General features: G+C 35.9%; 1 protein-coding gene across 1 annotated transcript in view; it reads right to left on the bottom strand.

The window, feature by feature from the left end:
• The window catches only part of GFRA1 (GDNF family receptor alpha 1), a 147,641-nt gene extending 143,293 nt beyond the window's left edge, over window positions 1-4,348 (bottom strand). The window contains exon 1 of the mRNA XM_026069828.1: window positions 4,318-4,348. The gene's annotated coding sequence lies outside the window, so the exon portion shown is untranslated. The remainder of the gene's footprint in view (window positions 1-4,317) is intronic.
• Window positions 4,349-12,758: the final 8,410 nt, after the last annotated feature.

The following is a 12,758-nucleotide window of genomic DNA, read 5'->3' as shown; positions in this document are numbered from 1 at the left end:
GCGGCTCAGTGTGGCGGTTTTCACTGGCTCCTGAATAAACAACGCGAACATATGTCCCCTATTCATGACAGATGGTTCAAACAGAGAACTATTTAGTGGTTTTCCCACAGTTGCTACTATGTGGAGCTCCCCCGAAACCTAACAAAATGCAATTAGCCTAAAATAGCACCAGTTTCCAGATTTCCTCGTATTCATACACAGAGAATTTGATTCAGGTGTCTGTATGTTTTAGCTGCAACCAAATGCTTTCTTTCAAAAAAAGTGGATATTTTCCTTGGCAATTTTGTCAACAAGCTCTTTGGCCTATTAGACTCTAGGAATTTGCTTCTTCTCACAATGAATTTTGCCTAAAGGAATGTGCCTCTCCTCACGGAAGGAAGACGATCAGGCTGACCACTTTCATAGCAAAAACCGAACTGCGGATGAACCAAATACTGTTGTAAGGTACTTCAGAAACACTTATTTAAAACGCTAGCGTATGCTGTGATATACAGAAGATATGATATACGGAAGTCCTTTCTGAACAGAAGCTTTTTTTATTTTTATTCGGCCACTTTTTCTTAACATGTAGATTTCTATTTCTCTTAAAAAAAAAAAATAGCTGCGCAGAGTACTGACTCTCCATGAAACCACAATAGTGATGTAAAGTTATTACTAAGTTGCACCTTTTTTTTCTTTAAGATATGAAAGTATATATACACTGTTATATAGTGAAAACATCTATTGTTTGTTGTATAAGGATATAGTTGAAGAGGAACACAGTGAGTAGATTTTTAGAGTATTTAAAGATAATTAGAACGTGCTAAATTGAAAATGGTGTTGACAATACAAGTCAGTTTCCAGCTTTTGAAGTACTTCATTCAAGCAATGAAACAAGCTGGCCTTCCAAATATTTCAATACGAATCGAACTGGATGATATACAGAGATAATTACTCCTTTATTTGCAGTTTTGGCATCATTATCGCATATAGGGTTAGTATAGAAGTTATTTGTATGTCTAACACAAGTAGCAAAATTCTCTAATTTACAAGTATAAATCAGGAACAGCTATAACATTCACAGCAGACCAAGATAAACAAAAATAAGACTGATCAGGACCACTATTTACAAAACCACCTGTGCATAAGTGTCCTGAATATATATAAATGGTATTATTTGGCATATAGAAGTGACACGTAACAGTGTAAGTCAGTAACTCAGAGCTCTACAATAAAACACAATGTATGTTGGGTTGTTGGGTATTTACTATTACAGTGAAATTGAAATAATATTTTTGAAGTGTTAAAAATCAAATAAAATTACTGACAGTTACTGACAGGTCAGAAATAAGACAGCTAGAATGGTGTGCATTGAAAATTCTGAAGACTGCCACTAAACACTCCTCTTGTCAGTATTTTGATTCAGCTCTGGAAAACAAGCACCCAAAGTGGAGGAGGGGAAAAAAAAGGTTAAAATGTGTTAATCCCCAGAAGTTTTAAAACACAACCACGATATGAAAAGAAATCCAAGACAGAAACTCCATGCTAAATAGACTTGCACAGACTGTCTAACCACTGCACATTCTTTAACAGGACAGTAGATGGGAGAGAGCTTCTCTGCACCACTGCAGAAATTCCTACGTGATTATTTTTCCTTTCTTTCAGAGCTGGAAGGCTTTCTTACTTTTGTCAACTTACTTCCAGTATTCTTTTATCTCTGAATGCCATCCTTCCCTTTATTTTTTATTTTATTACTGAGACAATGCAAATACTTTACTCTTTGCAGATCAGTGTGGGTTTGGACAGTTGAAGTCACTGGCAGGTTGGACTCATGCCACATAACACGCAAGGCATGTAACTCTCAGCTGAAGTGCCTGTCATGTTCTATTAGTATTGCGTAAGCCTACTTTACCGCAAATCATATCTTCAAATCATTTTCATTTTTTTAAGCATTTAAGAAAGTACCAGACTGAAAATACTCAGAACTGAAGTCCCCCACGTGTAGAACAGATACAGCACTAACCGCCCATGCCCCCCTGCTGACCTGTCTACTGGCTGTTCTAGTTGTTTCCACTTACCATGGTGACTTTGGTGAATTAATTCCAGACTTACATTATGCAAAGAGTACAGCCCAATCTGTAAATTCAGTAATTAGCTAGTCTTTGTTTATCCTGTCTCACTGGAGGCTGCCAACAATAATGTCAATTTATAGCACTATTTTTTGTTTGTTTTGTTTTTTAATTTATTTAAGTAAACAGTTGTCCCCCAGAGGCAAGCAAGACAACTGACTCTGGGGAGCTGTAGCTTGCAGTATGGCCAACCACTATTTCTAGATTTAAGATAGCAAAAACAATGAACAGTGAAGTAATTTCTTAACTCACAGCTAAGGTCCCTCCCCAAATCTTGAGAAAAATTTTCAGTTGCTTTATCACTCTTCAATTCATATGAAGATACTTATCAAAAAAAAGAAAAAAAAAAGCAAGCTCATAATCCAGTCTGTGGCCGGAATCATAATCCTTATACTCTTTTCACCTTCTTTTCCAAATGACTTTTAGCTCCTCTGGGATAAAATGAAGTCAGTGGAGTCTTTGCTATTGATTTCAGTCAAACCAAGGTCCACCTTTTGATTTATATCTGACAATCACTCAAGCCATAAGGCTCTTCAGCCAAAGGAATATAAACATAAGACCTAAATGTGAATATTTCAAAGATATTTAGGCTGATTTTCTATTCTGTTGATTGCTTTTTTTAATATAAAAAATTTCCAGAGCAATGAATAAATAAAAACAAATATAAAGTACAGCTGATAGGGACACAAACATTTCAATAAAAGACAGATGACAATTTAATCACCATTGAATTATTGTTTAAAGACCATTACAATATCAGTAACATGCAAGACAGTATAACTATTTACTGCCTGTATAAACAGCTAGTACTTCAATTTTTACATAATTTTAGCTTCTTGGTTCTTTCTAGTCACCTGCAGTGGCTGGTATTCTTTCTCTGCAGACTTACAATAAAGAAAGGACATTGTGATGATGATAGAGGGGCTATTTGACATTAAACCTGTAAAAACAGTGCTTCAAACATTGTTCTTTCAAAATAGATCCAGATAAGAGAGCTCCTTATGGTGGATAGTTTTAAGCTTCCTGTTATCTTACAGGCTGAACCCAAAGCACTGAATACAGCAGCGATATCAAAACATCTGTAGTCAGGGTGATATGACATTTTAGGCCAGTTGTATAAAATATGCAAAGTTGGAATACCGTTTTTTCTACATTCAGGCTTACTAGATTTCCTCCTGCCTCCTCAGTTGCATGTAAATTAATGGTTGACAGCAAATTCGCAGAAGTGTTAAGTGCAAGAAGAACCAACTCAAATGCAAGTTAATGTTGTTTTGCACTTAGTCCCATGTGCAAAAGCTGCAGTGTTGCAGCTCTGTGTCAGGTGGTCATGGCCTGCAGCAGTCCAGAGCTGAACATAAAGGTAAGCTGACATGAAGGATGAGTTAATACTAGCCTGGGCCACAGCTAGCTTGTAGATCCCATTTGCCATCTCTGCCATAGACCTCATTTTAAAGACTGAAACATGCAAGAAAATACTGAGGTTGGAGCCACTGAGCCGGGGGAAAGTTAAAATATATTATCTGTGGGTCCACTAAAGCTGTGGAGAGAAAGTATGCTGAGAGTAAGAACCATGCCATGAACTTTTGAATGTAATTCTTTTGGGAAGGAACAGGTGAAGCAAAGCTGAGGCTGAACTAATGAGTCAGCTATAACAGGTGGGAAAAGCAAGCAACTAATGGCAAAAAGTCTATGTGTCACGAGAGCACAAAAAGCAGTGTTTATACAGGAGGTTTTATTCAATAATGAGAAAGGGAGAATAGAGAAGTTAGAGAATTACTAGGGACTGGGGGAAGAATCTGAACTGCTTTTTTTGTCTTACATTTATCTGCTTACCATAAAGTCAAAGTGGTGGGAATAAGGCAAGAAGGATTTGCTCAAGGCATTAAAGTTTTTGTAAAGGACAGATTAAGTAACAATGCTCACAAAAAAAAAAAAAAAAAAATCAATTTTGAGGAGCTTATGAAGCCTTGAATGGGCTTTTGTAGCAGAGAAGCAAGACCGAAATTTTACTTAACCTGTCAATTATTTGGGTTTAGAGCTTTCAGTAAATGTCAAGAAAAACATAAAACAAAAGCAAAGTAAGCAATGCACATTCACACACTAATCAAATAAAGACCACGTGGAAGTGCAATCCAGATTACTGAGTGACTTAATTCATGTAAAAGTATAAGGTTTCCCCTCTCTCCCCTGAGCTTTAGTCAGGCCTGTTATTGAATTCACACAGCTGTTCTTGGCCAGGAAGTTTTTCCTCAAAAACCTTGTGCCTTGCTTCCCAGGCACTGTCCTCACAATTTTATTTAATGTTGTATCAGACCACCTGGAAAAAAGAAAAGCTGCAGAATTCCTCAGTGATTCACATCTAATGTGTGACCTGGTTTTATTTCAGTAGAATTGACACATAAATAGCAAAACACTACAATGGAGTTCAGAGAGCAAAACATACAGTTAGCCATATCCATTTACCATCAAAGATTTGAAAATATGGACAAAACTGAAGCCACTTACGATGTTCTGTATGTTATAAAATTGATTCTATTAAACTTTAAATACTGATATACAGCCATACACATTGATGTTTGCCCAAATCTTGTGCGGCACATTCCACTTTAAAAGTGGAATGCTACAGCCCCCTAGCTGTTAGTAGAGGCAATTCACGCTAACTCGGGAGAGGCAATTCATGCTTCTACATCAAACTAATATGCCAAATTTTGTAGCAGAAGAGGATATAGTCAGCAAAGCAGCTTGGTGTAAAGCAGTTAGGCAAAAACATAAAAGAGTAACAGTATCAAGTATTCTGATATGAAGTACTAGTAATTCATGTCTGGATTCATAAAATCTAGAACAATACAATTCAGATGCTAGAAATGGCATCATTTCAAACTTCAATATAAGCCCTATGCCAGTGACCTCAACCTTTAATGTCCCATGGGCATTGGCAACTAATGTGATTCAACCAATATCATAATTTGGTTTGTTGACTTGTATATACAGGTGGCAACCTTCATTTCATCTTTTTAAATTTCCATGATCACCAGCAACATGATCTTGTAGAAACCAAGTGATCCTGAACCACAGGTCAGGAATCCCTATCTCATACTATGTGCGTTTGTGGACCTAATAGTCTGGAGAAAAACTAAAGCTTTAGAAAATGACATATTTCTACAGCAATAGTCTTAATTAAAATAACTTTCCAAACATCTTTAAAAAAAAAAACTTATTTGTGGAAAGCATTAACATCTCAGAACACTGACGTTGGATTCTTGGACAGCACCTGAGAAAGCCAATATTAAAAAAAAAAAGAGAGAGAGAGAGCAAGAGACAGACAGAATGAATATGTTGGTATCTTCTAATTGCATTGTTTGACTTAAGTGTAAGTTTCATTTTTCCCCTATATTTAATTGACAGTGATAAAATTTCCCTGTATACAATGGTATGTAAAAAGTGGTAAGATTCCTTTTTCAATTCCACACAGCTCTAGTTAGTGACGGGTATTAAGCTTTCACTGTTCACGGTACAGTGGATATGCACGCATTTACAGAGCACAGAATATTAAATCCTAGAGGAATATTTTGCTTTCACTTACTGTATGTATCTTATTCTAAACTGTAGAACCAAATCTGCCCTGACTCATGCCCTGTGTAAGGAAGTCAAAAGTGATGCATGGAGGTGAAAGTCATTTTAGAATTTAGAAACCAAAGGCAAAATTATCATCTTGGATTTTCAAAACTGTATTTTGTGTACATTTGCTACAATAACACTGCCTAATCAAATAAACTTTTCTCCTGATGGTGAATATCACTAAAATTGTAATTTTATTGGAAACCTCTAAAGAGGTTAGTGGCTCTGTCGATGTTAATTCCTACAGTGTGTTCTGCCTTCCCTTGTGGTGAGAAATTTAGGGTACAAAAAGTCTCAGGAGAGTTATATCAAAAAAAAAAAAAAAAAAAGGAAGTGAAAGAAACTAGTATTGTAAATTCATTGAGATTTCTCCTAGAGAGAGAGCAAAACTTACTGTTCTTAGATACCTGCCATCAGTTGGCTGTGGCTGTCTCTCTACTAAAGGTAGAGTGATAATTGGGATTTTGTTTGTTTTATTTTTGTTTTTTAACAATTTCCTGAATAACCACACACATTTCAGGAAAAATAAGTGCCAGAAAATAACTTAAACTTAGAACTTTTGATCTTAGTCATAAAAGACATTCAATATATATAAATTATATATATTATATATATATTATATATATATATATATATAAATGAAAAAAGTAAATATTTCTTCGGTCAGAGACAATAGCTCCTTAATTAACATGTGCATTTTCATTTCCAATTTCTAATTTTATAGTTTAGAAAGAACTGTATGACTGACAAATGAGATAATTCTCTTGTAGTCTAATTGATGATTAATTAAAAACAGTGTTGAAAATCAGGACCTCAGTTTTTTCTACTAAAATGACAGATAATCCCATTAATAATTCTCTCTGTCACTACTTCTGTACAATTCTGATGACAACAGAATACCTGCGAGGCACTATACACACTAAATAAGTAAATACAATAGGCCAGTCTGAGAGGCCAGTTTAAAGCTAGAGTCCCAACTGATATTACCTGCAGCTTCTTCCCTCCCCACTCTTTTCTGCAAGTATTCATTACATCAGCTTCAGCTGGGTCTCATCAAGGAAGTTTGCTGGTACAATTTTGTGAGGCACAGATAAGTCTACAGCAGTTCCTTACTGTGGATGTAGTCACCTGCTGGTAACACTGGTTAAAAAAAAGTTTTTATAACAGAACACCTGGATCTATGCTATAGCTTGTACTAGCAATAATTCACACATAATTCAGCTGAAAAAGTGATACATACTTACAAACTATGAAGGTACGCTAGTCAAACTTTCTGGATGCTGTCTGAACTTGATCCTGACTCAAATCATTTGCATGTAACTGTACTCTGAATATTCCTAAATACATTATATCCTAACTCGGCAGTAAATATAACCAAATATAAAGGAGTCCACACTTTTGTCCCTCTCACTGTGAGGTGTGCGAAGGTGGATTTGCTCTTTTCTTTAGGCAGGCACACAGCCTTCTAAACTCAAGACTATATTTTATTAGAACAGAAAACAACAGATTACATTAAGGTTTCCCTTTAAGTAGAGAAAACTCACCTTAGTTTGATGGGCCAGATTAAATACAAGGGGGTTGGTGGTGGGGGTCTTTCCTCCACTACTACATGGTTGGAACATGAGTCTTTTTCCAGTCCTGCCTTCTAGTCCAGAATCCTCCCTTCAGGTGGTTTCCTGGCTCAAAGTTTACCAGATTCTCCTACAGTTACTAGCAAAGTCTCTTGCCACCACCTCAGAGGCTTTTGCCTTTGGGCCTCTTGTGTCGTTCAGGGAGAGCCTGAGCTCTTAGGAAGCCCTCAGCCCTCCCCAGTCCTTGCTGACTTTCTCGCGCCTGCCCTACCCTCAACTGCAGAGGCTTCTCCCTCCTCCTCCTCCTCCTCCTCCTCCTCCTCCTCCCTCTGGAAGGCCTGGGTGCAGCAGCCAGGCCAGCGAGAACACAAAAAAAAACACCACACCAGCTCTCCCCCTCCCCCCCCCAGTTGCATCTATTATAAGTACCTAAATAAGCTACCTAAATAAGCACCTATTTTAATTTACACCTTGCTTTAATTGTACTTCATTTAAATTACACAAATTAAATTACTCTGGTTTTCCTGGATGGTGGTGAATAACTTTAGGTCCACTAAAATGAGAAGCATGCGCCAAACTATGGAGGTTCATCTTTTCTGAGTCTCTAAAGACTTGGGAAAATTATGTCCTGATCCTAATGAAGGTTAAAAGCCAATCTTGTAATATAAACTGGAAGAGCATCCAGGATACTCAGAAGACAGCATACAAGACTGTATAATGCCCATTTCTTTACTTCTTGCAAACCATATCTGAAAATGGTTTCTAAAGACCGTTCTTCACAACACAGCCACTGCTGTAGGCATGACCAACTGAGCTGTATGATTTATTTTATAAATCACAAAAAAGCTAGAGATCTACTAGCCCCAAGTGAGGAAAAGGAGGACATTTCTGATAAACTAATAAAACTGAAGTTTCTATGAAAAATGAGTTCATGAAAGCAGAAAAAGATAAGACAAAATGTTAAGATAAAATGTAGAGAGTTTATAGAAATCCAAAGCTGCAACAAGTTATTTACATCCCCACAGTGCGAGTCCTCCAGGTTTGTGAGTTGGCTAATTTCCAATAGATCACAATTCATAACAAAATAATGCAAGCTTTTTTAATAAGCACAATAATGACAGCTTGCTAGAATAAGATATAATGTTCCCCAAACTGCAAAAATACAAGGTAATTGGGACTAGTATAAAATTTCTGAACAAGATTACATTGCAACATATATAAAGTAAGACTGGAGCTAGTCAAAGCATCCTGACAGATGCATAGTCAGCATATTGTGAAACACCAGCATAGCACATCTGAATTCTTTTTCCTTCTTCTTGCTTTCCTTTTTTGACAAAAGAAAGAACATGAACAAAGGAGTTTGAACCTGAAACCATCTACCAGAATATCTTCTCCCAAAACATTTTACTTAATATTTTACAAAGGAGCTTTACAAGAAGATTTCAAAAAAAATTACAAAAAGATTTAAATGTAAAAAATTAAAAAAAACAAAGAGAAAAAAATTGTCTTTTCTCCTGTCTTGTTTCCTCTTTTGGTCTTGTCTATATGTGTTGTAAGTGCTTTGAAGCAGAAGCTCCTTTCCGTGCCTCTTAACAGAGTCAAAGGAGGCTAGGGGTTTAGTTAAAACTTGGTAAGAATTACTGTAAAAAAAAAAAAAAAGAAAAATCATAAATAGTTTTGGTGAAGCCATTTCGAGAGAGATAGTCTTCATCTTAAGCATCAAAAAAATTGGTAGGTGTCAGGGCACAGTAAATTGCTTTCAGAATACTTAACTGGGCCACAGCAATTTTTGGAGACCTCAAAACCAGAGAGAAGCAGAAGCAAAAAGGTATTCATTCCGATGCATCTATTTCACTGGATTACTACAGTCTTATTTGAAAATGCACACTTTGTACTTTTTGATGGAATGCATTGAAGTGTCTAAACATTGAGCCTAAATTGTTATGGTTCTACAAGCATTTTAATTCACATTCAACTGGAATACTCTATTTTAATTCAATTATCACTTTTGGATGCTTAAACTTCTTCAAAGTTTACTTGTTGGAGATATGTAGAATCATTCTATTATCACTAAACAGACAGATGATCAAAATCCTAGAGTTGAACATACATTTATAAAACGAAAGTAAATAAATGCCTCAAGATGCAAGCATTTGTGTAACATGAAAACTGAACCTCAGAGCTGCCTTAGTCTGCTGGAAAATATGACACCTCAAATTCAGCATAGTTTTTTCATCTTAAACAATATGAATTTTTTTTTTCAGTGTGCAATGTTAGAAGTTTGTGTAATGGACAACACTGCTTTGCCAATCATTTGACCACCTAAAATATCTTAAAAAGGTGTATCTCCTTCATAAATGATATGTTCTATAACTTTTCAAATGTTTTGAAGAGAAAGAAATGGTTGATTTTAGTTTAATTGTGGTCACTATCCACAGGTTATATATAGCCACCAAAATGTTAACTCCTATGATATTCTGAATTTGCACTTTTTGCAGAGGTTTAATACAAATATAGTTAATACTGCAAGTATCAAAATTATTTGTTCTACAGTATAAGAAAATATTATTTGACACATAAATGTGCTTTGTGACCACTGTTCAAATCACTTTTTCTTCTACAGTAAGCAGACTGAATTGAACTGATATGCCAAACTTAAAGTACAAATAGCACAAATTTCAAAGTTATTGATTCCTGACAGTGCTTACAGGCATTAAGCAATACTTTTCAGTCATCTGTAAGAGCTTACTGCAGCACAGAGACACTATATTAAAGGAAAGTTGAAAATGTGTCAACTGCCCAGTCAATATTAATTTAAAACTGAGGTTTGGAACTTCTTAAAAAAACAAAATAAATAAATTTAATTTTTAACTCAATTTTCCAATCTTCTTTTAGCCCATGGCACAAAACAATAATACTTAATCCCTGCATAAAAAGAAAAATGTCATAATGCTTTTTCAGAGGAATAACCACAAGTGTTTTGACAGAAGCTTTGTACTTTCTGCATGGTTTCCATTTCATGTGGAAAGGCACAGTTGATGAATATTCACTAACAATGCTTAAAACAAGCATCAAGCACACAAACGTTTCCATAAGTCTGTTTTACTTCTCTGAACCGCATCTTTATATGATACTTTTAACTAGCAAGAGTCCTAAGAAAATCCTAAACTAAAGGTGAAACAGAACAGCTGATGGGATTGGTAAAAAGACTTAGACTTATTCCTAATCACAGTTCTGAATCCAGCTAGGATGTTAAGATCCACAGTCTTGTGACTTATTTGAAAAATGTTGATGATGTCAGTGCATGGCTGAAGGGCTACAAAAGTCTCACTCATGAGACAGGAAGATGCTTATCAACACACAAATTCATGACAGGGAGGCTCAAATATATCCGGCTGTCTACTATGTGGCCAAGCTGACAAGGACTGATCAGACAGAGAGGGCAGTTTGATTCAGGCTCCCTGGCTGTGTTTTTGAGCACGATGTGCAAAGCTGGCCCAGATTTGGCCTGTAAATTTGGCATATATCCAGCCAGAAATCTTCCAGTGGTTTGAGGACTAACAAGGTCCTACTTTGAGCTTTCTGACAAAGAACTAATACAGTATTTTTCGGAGTTTGAAAGATTAGTAATTGGAATGTCAAAGCTACCTGTGTAACATGTTTTAGTATTAAAACAAAACAAAACAAAAAAAGAACCCCCCCCCACACACACACACAAAACATGGAAGATAGCTTCCCCTTTAAAATAGAATCATTTATAAAATATAGCACTTGGTTGCTGAGTTGAGTTTCCTGTACAGTAAAGTCACTCAAGAATGTTTTTATTTTTGTAATGATTAGAGAGAAGTCATGTTTCCCAGAAAAGTATCTAAAATTTTAAAGATGAGAAATAACTTGATATTGTATTGCAAACCACCCTATCAAGGCAGGGTCACTACTTTTCTATGCAAAATTCACAAGACAAGACTATGTATGCCTACACTATGCAAATGCAGCTCTTATGGGATAAATCTGCTATTAGGCTCACCATGTACATATTATGGAGTCAAAGCATTCCTGCGCAGAGGCCATTTATCCTAGCTGTCCAGTTGCCTAGAAGCCTAGCTGAGGCACCGACAAGGCCACCAGATATCTAGAAATACTAAACAAATTGAAAACATACTCAAAATCTGTTTGAACAGACTCCAGAGGTTAGTCTAAGAAAATACAGGCATATAATAGTCCTCTGTTTAGGTAAAGTCTGTAGGTATTGCCTAAGGCAAACATAAGATGGCCACAACATCTGCCTAAGCTACTGGAATAATACTGCATTTTGGTTTTAATATTGTGACAACTTGTTCTGTGACAGCAGAACAGAGAACAGTGCCTTTTTTGCTTTTTGTTTTTTTAATTGCATACTCTGATCATGAATCAGAAGGAAAGAGGATAGCTTATTTTAGATATACCTTTTATTAGGAAAGCAAATCCAGAGTCCAGTGAGTAGGGGCCAAGAGTTTCCCAACACTGGTGACAGGAAACAGCTTATCTGGAGGCTGAAGAGGGAACTCTGAGTGGTGAAAGTAACTGCTGCTGTGAGGCAGGAAAATTAGACAGAGAGGTTGGAGACAATTACTGGAAAAGACCTTGTGTTGACCATGTACTTTCCTGTTCCCAACTGACCAGTATTGTAATCCTATTCCAGTGCTTCCTTGTTAAGGTTCATAATCTTAATGGTTTTAGAAACCACTCAGAGACCCTTTCTTTTATCTTCTTTCCCAATACTAGCCAAAACAGTTCTTTATACCCATCGGGTATCAGTGACTCAGAGGAGGCAGCACACTGCAGTTACTGGTTCTTGTTTCAGAGTATCAGATCTGAATTTGACCAAATAGAATCCAGTTCTATAAAATAGGATGGCAATCACATCATGAAGCCTCCTTGGGAAAAAAAAGGATAAATAAATAAATAAATAAATTTTATATATATACATATATATATATATATATAAAAGTTTTTTATATATTTATTTTTATATATATCCCAGATCTATCCCCCCCAAAATACATCCCCCCCAAATAATACTAAATAATACAGTCTTACTGTCTTAGAAGCCTTTGTAATTTTCTCTAGAGTTAAAAGGGAGAAGCATATTTTTATTAGAATATATATTCAGACTAATACTGGTACTGAATGATATCTTACTATGAACCAAGACAAAGAACAAAAAAAAAAAAAAAAAAAAAAAAAGCCAGATTTCAGAAGACTGAGCACATGCTCTTGTATCTCCGCCCTAGGTAACCCATTTCTTAAAACAGTTTGTCATATGGATAAGACCCATGTCGTTTCAATTGTGACAGTACATGAAAGATAAGTCTGGTCTATAATGAACTAAGAATGTACTGTAGACTTCAGATATAAAAGTGGAAGTAGCACTCCAAAGACTGTATATACATTTTGCACAGTTATCAGATAAAAATAATCG

Source organism: Apteryx rowi, unplaced genomic scaffold (genome assembly GCF_003343035.1).
Source record: "Apteryx rowi isolate R43461 unplaced genomic scaffold, aptRow1 scaffold_3, whole genome shotgun sequence".
Lineage (NCBI taxonomy): Eukaryota > Metazoa > Chordata > Aves > Apterygiformes > Apterygidae > Apteryx > Apteryx rowi.
This window is presented reverse-complemented; position numbering and strand designations above follow the sequence as displayed.